This window comes from Arachis ipaensis, chromosome B3, assembly GCF_059453495.1.
Source record: "Arachis ipaensis isolate K30076 ecotype BB chromosome B3, ASM5945349v1, whole genome shotgun sequence".
Taxonomy (NCBI): domain Eukaryota; kingdom Viridiplantae; phylum Streptophyta; class Magnoliopsida; order Fabales; family Fabaceae; genus Arachis; species Arachis ipaensis.
Genome location: NC_142438.1, coordinates 130,564,883 through 130,583,136, shown reverse-complemented (window position 1 = coordinate 130,583,136; position 18,254 = coordinate 130,564,883). Strand labels below are relative to the sequence as shown.

General features: G+C 37.3%; 2 non-coding genes across 2 annotated transcripts; one reads left to right on the top strand and one right to left on the bottom strand.

The window, feature by feature from the left end:
- Window positions 1-847: 847 nt before the first annotated feature.
- On the top strand, window positions 848-955 carry LOC148572456 (small nucleolar RNA R71). Its single transcript, XR_015907797.1, has one exon. It is a non-coding gene; the product is annotated as a small nucleolar RNA R71 (small nucleolar RNA).
- A 15,802-nt stretch (window positions 956-16,757) lies between these two features.
- LOC148572455 (small nucleolar RNA R71) lies at window positions 16,758-16,865 on the bottom strand. Its single transcript, XR_015908518.1, has one exon. It is a non-coding gene; the product is annotated as a small nucleolar RNA R71 (small nucleolar RNA).
- Between the last annotated feature and the right edge of the window lie 1,389 nt (window positions 16,866-18,254).

Sequence of the window (18,254 nt, the reverse complement as noted above, 5' to 3'; positions counted from 1 at the left end):
AGGGAAGCTCCTTATTGATCACTGGACGTCCCAGGAGGTCTTCCTCCTTGGGATTCACGTCCTCCTCTCCCTCATTGGGTTCGGCCATTTTGCTTATGTCAATGGCCTTGTACTCTCCTTTTGGATTCTCTTCTGTATTGCTTGGGAGAGTACTGGGAGGGATTTCAGTGATCCTTTTACTCAGCTGGCCTACTTGTGCTTCCAAATTTCTAATGGAAGACCTTGTTTCATTCATGAAGCTCACAGTGGCCTTGGATAGATCAGAGACTAGATTTGCTAAATTAGAAGCATTTTGTTCAGAGTTCTCTGTCTGTTGTTGAGTGGATGATGGAAAAGGTTTATTATTGTTAAACCTGTTTCTTCCACCATTATTAAAGCCTTGTTGAGGCTTTTGATCCTTCCATGAGAAATTTGGATGATTTCTCAATGATGAGTTATAAGTGTTTCCATAAGGTTCACCTAAGTAATTCACCTCTGCTATTGCAGGGTTCTCAGGATCATAAGCTTCTTCTTCATAAGAAGCCTCTTGAGTACTGTTGGATGTAGCTTGCATTCCATTCAGACTCTGAGAGATCATATTGACTTGCTGAGTCAATATTTTGTTCTGAGCCAATATGGCATTCAGAGTATCAACTTCAAGAACTCCCTTCTTCATAGGCGTCCCATTACTCACAGGATTCCTTTCAGAAGTGTACATGAACTGGTTATTAGCAACCATGTCAATGAGTTCTTGAGCTTCTGCAGGCGTTTTCTTTAGGTGAATGGATCCACCTGCAGAAGTGTCCAGTGACATCTTTGATAGCTCAGATAAACCATCATAGAATATATCCAGGATGGTCCATTCTGAAAGCATGTCAGAAGGACACTTTTTGGTCAACTGTTTGTATCTTTCCCAAGCTTCATAGAGGGATTCACCTTCTTTCTGTCTGAAAGTTTGAACATCAGCTCTAAGCTTGCTCAGCTTTTGAGGAGGAAAGTACTTGGCTAAGAAAGCCGTGACCAGCTTATCCCAAGAGTTCAGGCTGTCTTTGGGTTGAGACTCCAACCATAATCTAGCTCTATCTCTTACAGCAAAAGGGAAAAGCATGAGCCTGTAGACTTCAGGATCTACTCCATTAGTCTTAACAGTATCGCATATCTGCAAGAATTCAGTTAAGAACGGAAAAGGATCTTCAGATGGAAGTCCATGAAACTTGCAGTTTTGCTGCATCAGAGAAACTAATTGAGGTTTCAGCTCAAAGTTGTTTGCTCCAATGGCAGGGATGGAGATGCTTCTTCCATGTAAATTGGAATTAGGTGCAGTAAAGTCACCAAGCATCTTCCTTACATTATTATTATTTTCGGCTGCCATCTCCTCTTCCTGTTCGAAAATTTCTGAAAGGTTGTCTCTGGATTGTTGTAATTTAGCTTCTCTTAGTTTCCTTTTCAGAGTCCTTTCAGGTTCTGGATCTGCTTCCACAAGAATGTTCTTATCCTTGCTCCTGCTCATATGACAAAGAAGATGGCACAGAAAAATAATAATAATAATAATAGAGATCCTTTATACCACAGTATAGGGATCCCTGTGTGAGTAGAAGAAGAGGGGGAGACAAAGAATGTAATGTAATGGAAGAAACACAACTGTGAGGAGGGTTGAGATGTGAGATGAGATGTTAGTAAATGAATAAATAAATAGAATAAGATGGGAGAGGGAGAATTTTCGAAAAATATTTTTGAAAAAGAGTTAGTGATTTTCGAAAATGGTTTTTGAAAAATGTTAGTATTTTTCAAAAATTTTTAAAATCAAAAATAAAAATAGGAATAATTAGTTAATTAAAAAGAAATTTTTGAAAAAGAGGGAAGATATTTTCAAAAATTAGAGAGAGAGAGTTAGTTAGGTAGTTTTGAAAAAGTTAAGAAACAAACAAAAAGTTAGTTAGTTAGTTGAAACAAATTTTGAAAAGATAAAAAGTTAGGAGGTTAGAAAAGATATTTTGAAACCAACTTTTTGAAAAAGGTAAGATAAGAAGATATTTTAGAAATTAGTTTTGAAAAAGATTTTATTTTTAAAATCTCAATTAATGACTTGATTCATAAGAAATCACAAGATATGATTCTAGAACTTAAAGTTTGAATCTTTCTTAACAAGCAAGTAACAAACTTCAAATTTTTGAATCAAAACATTAATTGATTATGTTATTTTCGAAAATTTCATATAAAAATAAGAAAAAGATTTTTGAAAAATATTTTTGGAATTTTCGAAAATAACTAAGAATTTTGAAAAAGATTTGATTTTTGAAAAAGATTTTGAAAAAGATAAGATTTTCAAATTGAATATTTGAATTGACTCATGAGAAACAACTTGATTTTAAAAATTTTTGAAAAAGTCAACTCAAATTTTCGAATTTGATGAGAAAAAATGGGAAAGATATATTTTTTTTTATTTTTGAATTTTTATGATGAGAGAGAAAAACAACAAAAAGACTCAATGCATGAAAATTTTGGATCAAACAATGAATGCATGCATGAATGCTATGAATGTCAAGATGAACACCAAGAACACTATGAAGATCATGATGAACATCAAGAACATAATTTTGAAAAATTTTTAATGCAAGGAAAACATGCAAGACACCAAACTTAGAATTCTTTAATGCTTAGACACTAAGAATTCAAGAATGCATATGAAAAACAAGAAAAGATACAAAACATGCAAATGCAAAGATCAAACAAGAAGACTTACCAAGAACAACTTGAAGATCATGAAGAACACTATGAATGCATGAAATTTTCGAAAAATGCAAGATGCACATGCAATTGACACCAAACTTATAACATGACTCAAGACTCAAACAAGAAACACAAAATAATTTTTTTTTTATGATTTTCTAAATTTTTTTTTGGATTTTTATTTTATATTTTTCAAAAAATTATTTTGAAAAAGAAAATAAGGATTCCAAAATTTTTAATATGAATTCCAGGAATCTTATGCTCTAAAGCTCCAATCAAAGGGTCAGGCATGGCTTAATAGCCAGCCAAGCTTTAGTATGTAACTCAGACATGACACGCCTGACATACTCATTCCCAAAGGAATTAGACATGGCTTTACAGCCAGCCAGGCTTCAACATGCTCCATGAAACACTAGAATTCATTCTTAAAAATTCTGAAGAAAAAAATATTTTTGAAAACACTTTTATTTTAAATTTTTTTTTTCGAAAACAAAGGAGAAATATTTTTTTTTTTTGAAAACAGATGAGAAAATTTTTGAAAAATTTTTTTGAGAATAAAATAAAAAGAAAATTACCTAATCTGAGCAACAAGATGAACCGTTAGTTGTCCAAACTCGAACAATCCCCGACAACGGCGCCAAAAACTTGGTACGCGGAATCGTGATTACACTTTAATTATGTAAAATTCATTGCTCTTTCTTTCCCTGGAAATGGCGCCAAAAACATGATGCCAAGACCATGGTTCATAACTCCGTGTAACTGACCAGCAAGTGCACTGGGTCGTCCAAGTAATACCTTACGTGAGTAAGGGTCGAATCCCACGGAGATTGTTGGTATGAAGCAAGCTATGGTTACCTTGCAAATCTCAGTTAGGCGGATATAAATTGATAATGGTGTTTTCGAATTTAATATAATAAAATAGGGATAGAAATACTTATGTAATTCATTGGTAGAAATTTCAGATAAGCAAATGGAGATGCTTTCGTTCCTCTGAACCTCTGCTTTCCTGCTATCTTCATCCAATCAGTCTTACTCCTTTCCATGGCTGGCTTTATGTGATACATCACCACTGTCAATGGCTACTTTCGGTCATCTCTCGGGAAAATGATCCAATGCCCTGTCACGGCACGGCTAATCGTCTGGAGGCATCACCCTTGTCAATGGCTTCATCTTATCCTCTCAGTGAAAATGGTCAACGCACCCTGTCACGGCACGGCTATTCATCTGTCGGTTCTCGATCATGCTGGAATAGGATTTACTATCCTTTTGCGTCTGTCACTAACGCCCTGCAATCGCGAGTTTGGAGCTCGTCACAGTCATTCATTCATTGAATCCTACTCGGAATACCACAGACAAGATTTAGACTTTCCGGATTCTCTTGAATGCCGCCATCATTCTAGCTTACGCCACGAAGATTCTGATTAAGAGATCTAAGAGATACTCATTCAGTCGAAGGTAGAACGGAAGTGGTTGTCAGGCACGCGTTCATAGGGAATGATGATGATTGTCACGTTCATCACATTCAGATTGAAGTACGAATGAATATCTTAGAAGCGAAATAAGATGAATTGAATAGAAAACAGTAGTACTTTGCATTAATCTTTGAGGAACAGCAGAGCTCCACACCTTAATCTATGGAGTGTAGAAACTCTACCGTTAAAATTACATAAGTGAAAGTCCAGGCATGGCCGAGATGGCCAGCCCCCATGGTCTAAGAACAATGTGTTCAAAGATGTCTAATACAATAGTAAAAGGTCCTATTTATAATAAACTAGTCACTAGGGTTTACATGAGTAAGTAATTGATGCATAAATTCACTTCCGGGGCCCACTTGGTATGTGCTTGGGCTGAGCTTTAACTTTCCACATGAAGAGGCCATTTGTGGAGTTGAACGCCAGGTTTTGATCCATTTCTGGCGTTCAACTCTGGTTTTGGATCCTTTTCTGGCGCTGGACGCCAGAATTGGGCAGAGAGCTGGCGTTGAACGCCAGTTTGCGTCATGTATTCTTAGCCAAAGTATGGACTATTATATATTTCTGGAAAGCCCTGGATGTCTAATTTCTAATGCAATTGGAAGCGCGCCATTTCGAGTTCTGTAGCTCCAGAAAATTCACTTTGAGTGCAGGGAGGTCAGAATCCAACAGCATCAGCAGTCCTTCTTCAACCTCTGAATCTGATTTCTGCTCAAGTCCCTCAATTTCAGCCAGAAAATATCTAAAATCACAGAAAAACACACAAACTCATAGTAAAGTCCAGAAATGTGAATTTAACATAAAAACTAATGAAAATATCCCTAAAAGTAACTAGATCCTACTAAAAACATACTAAAAACAATGCCAAAAAGCGTATAAATTATCCGCTCATCAATAGGGAAGAATAAGTTTGTACAATATATATATGCATGTGCTCCTACACTATCATATGCTAACAGAATTGGTGACTTATCAAACTAACTTATTCCTAAAGATGGTATGAATGCAACTAATAGAAAAGCAATAAATGTATGAATTGTCATTTAGTTACTTTGGCTTTGTTCTTTTGAGTGGACTGATCATTTGTTTTTTACTTGTTTTGGGTTGATTTATACCTGTGCTTTGATAGCCTCCTTTTGATATCCTGGTGGAAAGAGTGAAAGATTATATGTCAATAATTATGGACATAGAAGGCCGTTGATATTTTCATCTTGAATCAGATTCTTGTCATTCATTCCAATTTTCCATTCTCCTCCAATTACTGTCTAATGATCACAATTTTACAAACCCCAAATTTCAAACCCCAAACTCTCTTCCCTCTAAGAAATTTTTCTTATACGCTTGAGATGGCGTAAAAGTAAAAATAAAGAACCTCACCGTCAAATGCATTCTCAAAGAGGTTAAGGAGATGAAGTCCAACTCTTCCCATGATTTCACAAGTCTCTCTCTTAAGGTTTCATACTTTTTTCCTTTAATTATTTTTTATTTTTATAATTAGGGTTTATTTGAAGTTTGTTTTTTGTTGTGGTTGTGGAGTAACTGTGTTAGATTAAGTTTCATAGAGATAAAATAATTTGTGTTATGGTAAATTATTTTGTGAATTTGTGACAAATTTAATAAAATTTGGTATTTTGGATTCATGACACTGGTGGATAATTTTAGAAATTCCTGTTAAAGAAATTATTTAATTGAGCTTGTATGAATTGTTCTATTTCTGTTGCTGCTGGTGGTAGCTTGGGATGAGAAAGGATTTGGATGGTGATAATAAATTATTGAAAATTATGGTAATGGTAAAGAGTTGGAGACTAGGGTGGGATAGATTAGATTAGGAGGTTAGTTTAAAAATTTTGAATATTTTTTTAGAATTAGGATAGCCTTATCAATTGAAAGACATTTTTTTATAGATACAAAAATAACTTTATTTTTTCGTGAGTAAATTTATCATCATTCTCAATATTAGTAAGTAGAAATAATAGTTTACTCTAAAGAAAGTTATTGTTAGCCCTCATAGTATAAGGAATCATTGCCTTGTAATCATTTTAAATCCTTAAGTGCATCCAATTTGGCATGCTGAATCTTTTACAGAACTTATTCTCATGTAAATAGTATCTTTCCACCATTATTATTCTTATTGTTACCTTTATTTGAGGCTTCACCATTAATTAATGGCATATAGAACAAATATCACAACGACATACCCATAAATTTGGAATAACCTATCATGTGTTAATATTAACTAGATGTGTGATAAAGTAAATGAGAATAAAATTCAATATAATTGCAATTTGAATGGGAGATTTTTCCATACAATAATGTGTTTGTTGAGCTCAAATTCAACTTTCTAAACAGTAGAATAGATGATAGAATAAGTTTGCATTTCTCTCTCTATCTCAAATTTCCATTTCTCTAAGGTTTTGCTTTTGAAAGAAAACCTTACATCGGTTTATAAAGCTGTCGTAGCAACAAGTCTTACTAGATAGTAGTGGCCCTTCCCCCTCTCTATCCTCTCCTTTCCTAATCCTTTCTTCTTCTCCTACTTTTACCTTATTTTCAATTTCTTTTCTATCTTTGTCCTTCTTATATCCTATTTGTTTATCCTTTTCCTCCCAACTTCTTGCGTCATCCTTCCTCTTCCACCTCTCTCTCTCTCTCTCTCTCTCTCTCTCTCTCTCTCTCTCTCTCTCTCTCTCTCTCTCTCACAAATTTTTTTAAAACATATATTTACTTAGATCTAAGCCTTTAAAATTAATCATTTCAACCTCAAAATACATAATAAATTAAAATAGTACTACAATTATAACAAATACTTTAGAACACATATTCAAATCCTTTACAAATATGCATCTAGTTCAGCATAATACACACAATCAAAGCTTTATATAACACAATAATAACAATAACAACAAAAATAATAAACTGAAATCCTTCAGAAAGACGAAAGCTTGTGACATCACACAACCTGAAAACTATAAGGGTTAAGTATGATTTTGGTCCCTAACGTAGGGGCCAAAAATCAATTTCATCCCTAGCCTTTTTTCGTAATAAAATGGTCCCAAAGGTTCCAGTTTGTTTTAAAATCATCCCTCAGACGATTTTACCCCTGTGGTTGTTAGCTTCCGTTACGACCGTTTTAATAGATAATGATAATATTAATTAATATAAATAATAATAAAAGCAGTAAGGAAAATAATAAATATGTAAATAATGAAAGTGAATGAAGGTGAAGTGCACGGGCAGTTGAACGGCAGCGGCTTCTGCTGAAGGTCGATGAAGAGTAGCAGCGCTGGGGTTCAGGAAACAGCATCAATGGCTTCCCAGAGTTCAAGAGCTTCACGTTTTCATTCACCTGCAAAGGAGTTGCTCTGTGGCCATGGTGAGAGGCCGATTTTGCGAACTTCATCCACGAAGGATAACACGGGACGAAGATTTTGGGGTTGCGTATACTATGAGGTAAGGTGTTCTTCCTATTTTGTCGTTGTGGGTCTGAGAATTTGGGGTTTATTGATATGTCTCTGTGGCTTCTATCAGGTTCAGGATGGCTGTGATTTCTTCAAATGGGCAGATTCGGAACCTGGAGGTGCTCAGCAAGAGGTTGAAATTGCAAGAAATAGGAGGAAGATAATGAAATTAAAGACAAGATTGAAGGAGGTGGAAACGAAATTTTGGGTTGTTGCTGCTCTATGTATTACTGGCTGGGTGGGGTTTTTGTTCTTATTGCTGCAGAATCAATATACCTTAAAGCACCAGAATGGAATGCACCTAGGTTATAGATGATTTGGTAGGGAAAGTTATGAGATTTGTTGTGTTGTAGGGGTAGAGTTTGAGGGTATCTTGTGATGTTACAATGGTTTAGGTGTGTAGCATGTTTGAAGCTGTTTGAATTAATGAAGGAAAGTGATGTTTAATGTTGCCCAAAATGTGACCTTGTTTAACAATGAAGTTGTGTTATTTTGTAATCTAAATGTAGTTCATGAGTAAACCACAAAAGCATTGAATACATGACCTAAAAATTCAGTAATTAACTAATGTCATATTTCATTTGATGAGTAGTTAAAATAAACACAAGTTAACTGTTTGCCTCCACAGGCATAATACCAAAAGACAGAGAAGCAACACTCAACAAAAGTGTCCTCAAGCAGTTAATACCAAAATACAGTAATGAAAACAATGTAACTAAGGCAAAGTTCTGAAACTAAATAGCCAATACCAAAATATAAACATTGCTTGCAAAGCACTAAGACATAATTAACAAAAGACTTGACATCCAAATCCTAAAGATTCCCACACTGAGATGGAGGTAATTTGGCCATCAACCTCAACTTCTGCAGTGGGATATGAGGTGAACTGCTTTGAATGACAGAAAAATGTCTCTTCCTCACAGATGGCTGGCTAAGGGGCTGTTTGTTGCAGGTGGAGGTTGCAGCTGCTGGAACCTTGTTCTTGGGATAGGCCAGGATGTTGGGCTGAGTGGAACCTTTCTTGGGCTGAGGTGCTAGTGTGGTGGGCCGGCCTGCACTTTTCTTGGGCCTTGGGGGGTTTTCCTGGGCTGAGCTGCTGGCAGGTTGGTTGGTGATGGTGTAGTCTTCCTCTTTTTCCCTCCCCGAACTGTTTGACCAGGTGCCAGCTTAGGTGTATCATTCTTCCCTCTTTTGGTTGAAGTTTGGGCCTATAAAAAAAATGAAAATCAGACAGACAGTTACACACATATCATATAGTAGTTAAATTTATAGCCAGCATAATAGTAAGTGAACCCTAGAACAGGATGTCACAAACCCTCTTCTTCGGCTTGGTGCAGCCACTTTTCTTGTGTCCCACTCCACCACAGTTAGAGAACCTTTGGACTTGATCCCTCCTTGACAAATGAGTCTGGCTTCTGTTGTCTTCATCTGCAGGCCCTCGCTTCCTCTTCTTCACAGGTCTGTGGCTTGGCCTCCTGTATGGAGGTGGGATGACATCATCTTATTGAGTCCTCTCCCATAGTTCCGGGCCGTTTATAGGCTTCTGTTGTCTTCATCTGCAGGCCTTCGCTTCCTCTTCTTCATAGGTCTGTGGCTTGGCCTCCTATATGGAGGTGGGATGACATCATCTTATTGAGTCTTCTCCCATAGCTCCGGGCCGTTTACAGGATGTATGACCTCCCGGTAGCACCTCAGGTAGGCCTCCTTCTTGTAGCAATCGTCCACATAGGACTCCAAATCAAGGCCCTTGAAGGTGATGCAGCTGATGGCATGAGGACAAAGAATCCCACTCATTTGCCATTTCCTGCAAGAACAGTCACCAGCAGCCAGATCCACAATGTATTTATCTAGACCACACATAACCTCGTACTTACTAGCTGCTGACCAGTAAGGCCTCCAGTCCCTAGCTAAGCTTGCCCATTTCTCTAATTTTTTCCTAATCATTGGCATAATATTTTCTTGATAATTCAGAACCCTTTCCCTATTTGCAGCCCATCTAGTCATCATATACACCCTAATATCCTCTAACATGGTCACAATAGGTTTCTCTGTTGCTTCTACTAGGACAGCATTGAAACTCTCACTCATATTGTTAAAAAGACTGTCACATTTAGATAGAAAAGTGAACCTGGACCTTGACCAGAACCTGGGTGGAATGCCATTCAGATGTCGAAATGCTTCCTCATTCAGACCTCGCAGAGATTTCATCTCCTTCTCCCAGCTTTGCCAATGACTTGCTTTAGCACACCTCCACATCCTGTTCTTCAGCTCCAAACCAGAAAACTTCTTCCTGAAATTGCTGTAGAGATGCCTGACACAGAACCTGTTGTCCATCCCTGGAATGACCTCTTCAAACGCCGGCAACAAGCCTTGTTAGCAGAAGGTAAGATTTCATATGATTAGTGCATTTATAAATATTTGAATGGAAAAACTGCAAAGGCTCATATATGTAAAACTACCTTTTGTTGATTAGACATAAACGTGCACTTTGCAACATTGTGTGGGTCTAAATCATCGGACAAGTGACGCAAAAATCAGACCCAGGAATCCTTTGTCTCCGCCTCTACAACCGCATATGCAATTGGAAGAATCTGGTCATTTGGGTCTCTTCCAATTGCAGTCAACAGTTGTCCTCCTTGGGGTGTTTTCAAGAAGCATCCGTCCAACCCAATGAACCTTCTGTAGTGTTGGAAACTTTTCTTGCACGCATCAAAACATACATACAGTCTTTGGAAAACACAATAGTTCATCAGCTCTGGATTCTGTCTCTCTTGAGCAAAATTTGGTGATCGAATTACCTTTAGAATTACTGTTGATCCTGGGTTTGTTCTTAGGAGTTCATGGCAGTAGTCGTTTATCCGCTTGTACTGCTCTCTAAAGGCTCCCTGAATCTGACTCAAAGCCTCTTGTTTTGTCTTAGCTGCCATTGCCTTCATAACGGTCAGGTTCCATTTTTTTTGTGCCCTTGCTACCAGCTCCTTCACCTTGATCCTTGGATTGGATTCAACTTTCTTCTTAAACTGGGTACCTAACCACTTACTGTGCATAATTCCAACCCGGTGGGTCTGCATGCAGGTATGTTGGAGATTCATGCTTCTTAGTTTCCAAGTGAATTCTTCACCAATCCTGTGTGCATATAACCAAAAGGGGCAGCCTTTCTGACAAACAGCCGGGACCCTCACCAAGTCACACTTCTTGAATTTAATGTTCCTAGCTGTGTGGACTGCATAGGCTGCCACTGTGTCCTTAAACTCTTGCCGAGATTCATACAATGTGCCCACCTTCCATTGGTAATTTTCCATGTCGTTTTGAGATTTATGCACTGAAAACCTCTGCCCCTCACCCTCAACAGCCTCCTCTACATCATCAGCACCCGACTCATGTCCTCCAATAATATGGTCCTGCTCCAATTCATCACTGTCGACTGCATCCTCATCATTCAAATCACTTGTCACAACATTTTTGCCCTTCTCCGCATTAGCGTCCTTTGGCACAGAATTATCTTCACCAAATCCACTTTCATAGTCATAGACCTCCTCACTGTCAGTGAAGTAGATGTCTTCGACACTACTTTCCTCTTCATTAGATGGCAAGTATGTTGGGTCATCACTGTCTTTGCCACTACTATCATGGTCACTATCCCCCTCATGTCCCTCTTGGCCTAATTCCATTCCACCGTCCTTATTCTGGCATTTGACTTCAGCCGCAACCCCAATTCCATCAGTCTTTTGTGCGTTCCCTTCAAACATCACTAACTCCAGACCACCACGTAAAGGTTCCTCATTCTCGACGCCTCTAGTTTCTCCCCTCACGTCCAGATAACCGGCTTTCGGAAACCCCTCGGCATCCCCAACCTCATGCACCACAAACAGATCAACAAAGCCTCTCTTCCCTGCTATGGTACACATTTCAATTGCCTCTGTGTCACCTTTCAACAACTTCAACTGACTCTCATAATCATCCTCAGTTGGGTCTTTGTACCATAACACGGCGATGGTGGACTTCAAGTATCCAAGCTGCCTCAGCTCCTCGTATGCCTCAAACACACTCCACCGATCATCGTCAATGTCTTCCACTATTGTAGCTTGACCCTTCAAGTACTTGAGCACATCGTTCTCATATCCGAATACACCATCATGATGCATCCGCATGTTAAAGAGTGCCATCTCCTTCACGAACAACCCTATTAATCAACACAGGGCATTAGTAAACCAACTAACAACAACAACTACTACAATTAGTGCAAACCCTAGCCTTCCACACAGCTTCTCACGATTCACATTAAACCCTACATCCGTTACACCCATCAACAAAGGAGAAATTGCATTCAAAAAATGCTTATCTCGCCAAGCTGTAGGAACAAAGCCAACTCAACAATGCAGGAAGTTTTCCGACAACCTCGCTCGAGCTACCAACGCCGGACAATCCTCGTAAGAAGGCCTTCGAAGGGTTTCACACACACGTTTCACTCTACAATCCTTTTCTCAGACAATTGCTTGCTTGTGGAAGGCGAAATGATTTCGCGGGAAGGAATAGCAACCAGCAGGGGCATTTTTGTCTTAAAAATTTATTTTTGGCGCAAAAGACGATTTTAAAATAAACTGGAACCTTTGGGACCATTTTGTTGTGAAAATAAAGTTAGGGACGAAATTGATTTTTGGCCTCTACGTTAGGGGCCAAAATCATACTTAACCCTTATAGAGTATATTAATCATCCTTTATACATAAATAATTTAATAATTACCAGTTAAGTAATTATGTTAGTTATTAATTGTGTTAATGCGGATTAGTAGTAATTTAGTAATTATTAATTATAGTTGTTACTAATTAGAGTAGTTAATAATTAATTACAATTATTGTCTTAGTAATTATGAATTATAGTAGTTATTAATTAGTTATACTAAATAATTAAGCAGTTGTTGTTAGTATTATTATTTAGAATAAAATGATAAATAAACTCTTGAGGATTCACACTTCAGACAGATTAGTCTTTAAAGAAAAAAATGTACCAATAAAATTCTCCAGGATAGCAAATATGGATACATGATGAGCGGATAATTTATACACTTTTTGGCATTGTTTTTAGTATGTTTTTAGTAGGATCTAGTTACTTTTAGGGATGTTTTCATTAGTTTTTATGTTAAATTCACATTTCTGGACTTTACTATGAGTTTGTGTATTTTTCTGTGATTTCAGGTATTTTCTGGCTGAAATTGAGGGACTTGAGCAAAAATCATATTCAGAGGTTGAAGAAGGACTGCTGATGCTGTTGGATTCTGACCTCCCTGCACTCAAAGTGGATTTTCTGGAGCTACGAAACTCGAAATAGCGCGCTTTCAATTGCGTTGGAAAGTAGACATCCAGGGCTTTCCAGAAATGTATAATAGTTTATACTTTGGCCAAGAATAGACGACGTAAACTAGCGTTCAATGCCAGCTTTCTACCCAAATCTGGCATCCAGCGCCAGAAAAGGAGCCGAAACCAGAGCTGAACGCCCAAACTGGCACAAATACTGGCGTTCAACTCCAAGAAGGACCTCTACACGTGCAACACTCAAGCTCAGCCCAAACACACACCAAGTGGGCCCCGGAAGTGGATTTATGCATCAATTACTTACTCATGTAAACCCTAGTAGCTAGTTTATTATAAATAGGACCTTTTACTATTGTATTAGGTATCTTTGAACGCATTGTTCTTAGACCATGGGGGCTGGCCACATGGCCATGCCTGGACCTATCACTTATGTATTTTCAACGGTAGAGTTTCTACACTCCATAGATTAAGGTGTGGAGCTCTGCTGTTCCTCAAAGATTAATGCAAAGTACTTTTGTTTTCTATTCAATTCATCTTATTTCGCTTCTAAGATATCCATTCGCACCCAAGAACGTGATGAAGGTGATGATTATGTGTGACGCTCATCATCCTTCTCCCTTATGAACGCGTGCCTGACAAACACTTCTGTTCTACATGAAATAAGCTAGAATGAATATCTCTTAGATCTCCTAATCGGAATCTTCGTGGCGTAAGCTAGAATGATGGCGGCATTCAAGAGAATCCGGAAAGTCTAAACCTTGTCTGTGGTATTCCGAGTAGGATTCAATGATTGAATGACTGTGACGAGCTTCAAACTCGCGATTGTTGGGTGTTAGTGACAGACGCAAAAGGAGGGTGAATCCTATTCCAGCATGATCGAGAACCGACAGATGATTAGCCGTGCTGTGACAGAGCATGTGAGCATATTTTTCACTGAGAGGAGGGGATGTAGCCACTGACAACGGTGATGCCCTTGCATAAAGCCAGCCATGGAAAGGAGTAAGACTGATTAGGTGAAGATAGCAGGAAAGCAGAGGTTCAGAGGAACGAAAGCATCTCCATTCGCTTATCTGAAATTCCTACCAATGATTTACATAAGTATTTCTATCCCTATTCTATTAATTAATATTCGAAAACCACATAACTGTTTTATATCCGCCTGACTGAGATTTGCAAGGTGACCATAGCTTGCTTCATACCAACAATCTCCGTGGGATTCGACCCTTACTCACGTAAGGTATTACTTGGACGACCCAGTGCACTTGCTGGTCAGTTACACGGAGTTGTGAACCGTGGTTTTGGCATCATATTTTTGGCGCCATTTCCAGGGAAAGAAAGAGCAATGAACTTTACATAATTAAAGTGTAATCACAATTCCGCGTACCAAGTTTTTGGCACCGTTGCCGGGGATTGTTCGAGTATGGACAACTGACGGTTCATCGTGTTGCTCAGATTAGGTAATTTTTTTTTGTTTTGTTTTCAAAAAAATTTTTCAAAAATCTTTCAAAAAAAATTTTCTTATCTGTTTTCGAAAAAAAAATGTTTTCAAAAATAAATTATTCTATGGCTTCAGAATTTTTAAGAATGAATTCTAGCGTTTCATGAAGCATGTTGAAGCCTGGCTGGCTGTAAAGCCATGTCTCAATTCTTATACTCAAGAGAAGAGCTTCTTTATCTTTCTTAGCCAATTGGCTGTTGAATGTAAGGAATGTCAGGCGTGTCATGTCTGAGTTACATACTAAAGCTTGGCTGGCTATTAAGCCATGCCTGACCCTTTGATTGGAGCTTTAGATTAAGAACATAAGATTCCTGGAATTCATATTAAAAATTTTGGAATCCTTATTTTTGTTTTTTTCAAATAATTTTCGAAAAAAAAATACAAAAAAATCATAAAATCATAAAAATCAAAAATATTTTTTGTGTTTCTTGTTTGAGTCTTGAGTCATGTTATAAGTTTGGTGTCAATTGCATGTGCATCTTGCATTTTTCGAAAATTCTCATGCATTCATAGTGTTCTTCATGATCTTCAAGTTGTTCTTGGTAAGTCTTCTTGTTTGATCTTGATGATTTTTTGTTTTGTGTTGTATGGTGTTTTTCATATGCATTCTTGAATTCTTAGTGTCTAAGCATTAAAGAATTCTAAGTTTGGTGTCTTGCATGTTTTCTTTGCATTAAAAATTTTTCAAAATTGTGTCTATGATGTTCATCTTGACATTCATAGTGTTCTTGGTGTTCATCTTGACATTCATAGCATTCTTGCATGCATCACATGTTTTGATCTAAAAATTTCATGCATTGCATCTCTTTAGTGTTTTTCTCTCTCATCATAAAAATTTCAAAAAATCAAAAAATATCTTTCCCATTTTCTCTCATCAAATTCAAAAATTTGGATTGACTTTTTCAAAAATTTTTAAAATCAAGTTGTTTCTTATGAGTCAAATCAAATTTTCAATTTGAAAATCTTATCTTTTTCAAAATCTTTTTCAAAAATCAAATCTTTTTCAAATTTCTTAGTTATTTTCGAAAATTCCAAAAATATTTTTCAAAAATCTTTTTCTTATTTTTATATCAAATTTTCGAAAATAACACAATCAATTAATGTTTTGATTCAAAAATTTGAAGTTTGTTACTTGCTTGTTAAGAAAGATTCAAACTTTAAGTTCTAGAATCATATCTTGTGATTTCTTATGAATTAAGTCATTAATTGAGATTTTAAAAAAATCAAATCTTTTTCAAAACTAATTTCTAAAATATCTTCTTATCTTACCTTTTTCAAAAAGTTGGTTTCAAAATATCTTTTCTAACCTCCTAACTTCTTATCTTTTCAAAATTTGTTTCAACTAACTAACTAACTTTTTGTTTGTTTCTTAACTTTTTCAAAACTACCTAACTAACTCTCTCTCTCTAATTTTCGAAAATATCTTCCCTCTTTTTCAAAAATTTCTTTTTAATTAACTAATTATTCTTATTTTTATTTTTGATTTTAAAAATTTTTGAAAAATACTAACATTTTTCAAAAACCATTTTCGAAAATCACTAACTCTTTTTCAAAAATATTTTTCGAAAATTCTCCCTCTCTCATCTTATTCTAATTATTTATTCATCTACTAACATCTCATCTCACATCTCAACCCTCCTCACAGTTGTGTTTCTTCCATTATATTACATTCTTTGTCTCCCCCTTTTCTTCTACTCACACAGCGATCCCTATACTGTGGTATAAAGGATCTCTATTATTATTATTATTTTTCTGTGCCCTCTTCTTTGTCATATGAGCAGGAGCAAGGATAAGAACATTCTTGAGGAAGCAGATCCAGAACCTGAAAGGACTCTGAAAAGAAAACTAAGAGAAGCTAAAATACAACAATCCAGAGATAACCTTTCAGAAATCTTCGAACAGGAAGATGAGATGGCAGCCGAAAATAATAATAATGTAAGGAAGATGCTTGGTGACTTTACTGCACCTAATTCCAATTTACATGGAAGAAGCATCTACATTCCTGCCATTGGAGCAAACAACTTTGAGCTGAAACCTCAATTAGTTTCTCTGATGCAGCAGAACTGTAAGTTTCATGGACTTCCATCTGAAGATCCTTTTCAGTTCTTAACTGAATTCTTGCAGATATGTGATACTGTTAAGACTAATGGAGTAGATCCTGAAGTCTACAGGCTCATGCTTTTCCCTTTTGCTGTAAGAGACAGAGCTAGATTATGGTTGGATTCTCAACCCAAAGACAGCCTGAACTCTTGGGATAAGCTGGTCACGGCTTTCTTAGCCAAGTACTTTCCTCCTCAAAAGCTGAGCAAGCTTAGAGCTGATGTTCAAACCTTCAGACAGAAAGAAGGTGAATCCCTCTATGAAGCTTGGGAAAGATACAAACAGTTGACCAAAAAGTGTCCTTCTGCCATGCTTTCAGAATGGACCATCCTGGATATATTCTATGATGGTTTATCTGAGCTATCAAAAATGTCACTGGACACTTCTGCAGGTGGATCCATTCACCTAAAGAAAACACCTGCAGAAGCTCAAGAACTCATTGACATGGTTGCTAATAACCAGTTCATGTACACTTCTGAAAGGAATCCTGTGAATAATGGGACGCCTATGAAGAAGGGAGTTCTTGAAGTTGATACTCTGAATGCCATATTGGCTCAGAATAAAATATTGACTCAGCAAGTCAATATGATTTCTCAGAGTCTGAATGGAATGCAAGCTGCATCCAACAGTACTCAAGAGGCTTCTTATGAAGAAGAAGCTTATGATCCTGAGAACCCTGCAATAGCAGAGGTGAATTACTTAGGTGAACCTTATGGAAACACCTATAACTCATCATGGAGAAATCATCCAAATTTCTCATGGAAGGATCAAAAGCCTCAACAAGGCTTTAATAATGGTGGAAGAAACAGGTTTAACAATAATAAACATTTTCCATCATCCACTCAGCAACAGACAGAGAACTCTGAACAAAATGCTTCTAATTTAGCAAATCTAGTCTCTGATCTATCCAAGGCCACTGTGAGTTTCATGAATGAAACAAGGTCTTCCATTAGAAATCTGGAAGCACAAGTGGGCCAGCTGAGTAAAAGGATCACTGAAATCCCTCCCAGTACTCTCCCAAGCAATACAGAAGAGAACCCAAAAGGAGAGTGCAAGGCCATTGACATAAGCAAAATGGCCGAACCCAATGAGGGAGAGGAGGATGTGAATCCCAAGGAGGAAGACCTCCTGGGACGTCCAGTGACCAATAAGGAGCTTCCCTCTGAGGAACCAAAGGAATCTGAGACTCATCTAGAGACCATAGAGATTCCATTGAACCTCCTTATGCCCTTCATAAGCTCTGATGAGTATTCCTCTTCTGAAGAGAATGAGGATGTTATTGAAGAGCAAACTGCCAAGTTTCTTGGTGCAATCATGAAGCTGAATGCCAAATTATTTGGCATTGATGCTTGGGAAGTTGAACCTCCCTTGTTCATCAATGAACTAAGTGATCTGGATTAACTGACATTGCCTCAGAAGAGACAAGATCCTGGAAAGTTCATAATACCCTGTACCATAGTTACCATGATCTTTAAGGCTCTATGTGACCTTGGTTCAGGGATAAACCTCATGCCCCTCTCTATAATGGAGAAACTGGGAATCTATGAGGTGCAAGCTGCTAAAATCTCCTTAGAGATGGCAGACAGCTCAAGAAAACAGGCTTATGGACAAGTAGAGGATGTATTAGTAAAGGTTGAGGGCCTTCACATCCCTATTGATTTCATAGTCTTGGATACTGGAAAGGAAGAGGATGATTCCATCATC